At 37.7% G+C, this 2,500-nt stretch overlaps 1 long non-coding RNA gene across 1 annotated transcript in view; it reads left to right on the top strand.

The window, feature by feature from the left end:
• Positions 1-2,050, top strand: part of LOC107266080 — a 12,599-nt gene extending 10,549 nt beyond the window's left edge. Inside the window, exons 2-3 of the long non-coding RNA XR_001537337.2 lie at positions 1,672-1,851; positions 1,914-2,050. This is a non-coding gene — a long non-coding RNA (uncharacterized LOC107266080). The remainder of the gene's footprint in view (positions 1-1,671; positions 1,852-1,913) is intronic.
• The last annotated feature ends 450 nt before the right edge of the window (positions 2,051-2,500 follow it).

Genomic DNA, 2,500 nt, shown 5'->3' with positions numbered 1-2,500 from the left:
GGGGGGGGGGGGGTGGAAAGTTTCGGATTTAATAAACCCCTCGTAGATCAAGGGACGAGCTCAGTGGGTTTCGAGGGGGGGGGGGTAAGGCAGGTAAGGGAAGAGAATAAGAGAGAATTGATAAGTGGTTTGAGCGAGTGAAATTTAGAGGGGTAACTAAGGATAGGGGGTGGGTTGGTGGGGAGTACACACACTGATTATTCAACTACCCATTCCTTAACATTATTAATAATTGAACCAATACATTCCCACCCTTATTCGCAATACTAGATATTTCTCATCCCCTAGTGTATAACCATCCCCTACTTCGGTTCGAAATCTCCACCCTCCCTGGTACCTCCCACTCTTACCTCCTTCCCCTTCTCATCCTACTGCTCTCTACTCCACTACTTGCAAGCTCCAACTAAATTAATTTATTAATTAATTAACGCTCCCACCCACGTAAGGAGAGGGAAAGGGCGGCCTTCTGGATAAGCTTCATTCAAGTTACCGAGGTACCGAGCAAGCCACACGCGTCGGCTTTCCTGGAGTGAAGCCATTCCTGTGGGATCATCGATCTAATTAAAAAGTTACCCTCTTCCCATGCTGCTGGACCAAGCTTGCATTTTCGCAAGATGGTAGTGCGATAGAAGCAGAGAGAGCGAGAGAGAATGGTACAGGCAAATTTTCAATAATTACATAAAAATCATGATAATTAAGATTGATGGAGGGGGCATGAAATTTTTTCAAAAAAAAAAAACAATAAAAGATTAATAAATAAGAATCGTGAAAGAATAATCAAAATTCATAAAATTAAAGGTCTGGCAGTATGTTCTATGTATTTATGTTTTTCTATTATTATATAATATATTATACACGTGCAGACCATATATGCTCGAACCATGAATGCTTTGTCATGTACGAATGCAATTTTGCATTTAAATATATTTGTTTTTTATTAGAGGCAAATGATGCGTTTCCAACGCGCATTACCGTGCACCCTTGCACGCAATACGTATGCGCCCGCTCTCGATTCGTATACGATAGTGGTAGTGGCGATATAGGAAAAAACGGAAACGATCGTATAGCACGGAGAGAATTCGGGGCTTCGGTACACAATGTTCATATTAATTTTTTTCAATGCATTCAATTTGGCGTAAACAATGGGCAGGGGGTGTATCGACGTTGCCTGGTCAAATACAACGGATCGCAACGCTTCGGTGCAATTGAGAAAGAACAAAAAAATTTAATGTATATGCGTATATATATACATAGACAAAGGGGTGGTTTTGTCAGTGGTAAAAAAAAGGGTGGACAGGTGCAATAACGGTTACAGGGGTGTGTGCACCTATTTGGTAAACGAAGAGCAAATAGCTTTATCGAAAATGCTAAATTAGTACCAAATTCTGCAGTACGCTTTGAATGTATGTGCTATTAATATTTAAATGAGGGAATAATAAATTTTGACGTTTTACCAAATTTCGCGACTCTTAACTGTGGACTGATCGAATGGTATCGATGCATTTCTATATTGAACTACGAAGTACAAATGTGAATTATCATTAGGGGGTGAAAAATTTCTGATCGATCGCTCGATGAAAATTGTTCATAATGATAAAAAAAATTTAATTATTAAAAAACCCTTCGGGGTGATAACATTTTTTTTAGTAATAATGCCAATAAAAATTATAGGCATCGAGATGGAGTATTGCGTGTTATGGGGCAATGAGGCACCCTGTAATTGCTCGTAATAACGGAGTAATCATGAAAGTTACACCACTGTGGCGACTTGTATGGCCTGACTGAGTTGGGGATGAGGATGGCAAAACGAACCTTCGACAGTGATGGGAGTAACGTGAAGAACGGATGACGGTAAGAGGGGGTGTCTGGGCCCAGGGCATACTTAAAGAATTTGAATTTCAAATTTTTGACAGCTTTGCTCTATTTGAAAATACATTTCTGGAGAGAATGCCGGGAGAAACGATGGAAACGAAAGGAATACAAGGCAATGGTAGGTGCAAAGGAAGATTTTCAGATAACATGTACAGCTATATATGTATATATTTCGTGAAAAAAAGTAAAAAAAGTTTTTTTTTCCAGCAGTATGAATATAGAAAACATAATAAAATCTTTAAAGAAAAATAAACTAAATCCATTGTATATACCGGGTGATCCATTTAACGACATCCATTGTTATCATGATTACATAAATCAGATAATCAAATTGGCGTGTAGGTACGATCAAGAAAAATATTTTATTAATCAGAAAAATTAAATTCAATTAAATTTTAATCAAAATATTTATAATTAGCAAAAATTCATACGTGAGAAAACGACGTTTGGTTTTCCAAAATGTGTTTTAAAAGTGACTTAATTACTCGTATGTGGAGATCGCACTCTCTTATCGTGCCCAAGTCTGATTACGTAAAACAGACAAGCAGTTGAGAATACGCAGATACGCTAGAAAATTCTATAATTGAACAGCCTGAAATTCCATTCAATTCAATTTTGATAAAGTCGA

This window comes from Cephus cinctus, unplaced genomic scaffold, assembly GCF_000341935.2.
Source record: "Cephus cinctus unplaced genomic scaffold, Ccin1 Ccin1_scaffold0299, whole genome shotgun sequence".
In the NCBI taxonomy this organism is placed as follows: Eukaryota; Metazoa; Arthropoda; class Insecta; order Hymenoptera; family Cephidae; genus Cephus; species Cephus cinctus.
Note: the sequence above shows the minus strand (reverse complement) of the source record. Positions and strands in the feature narration are given on the sequence as shown.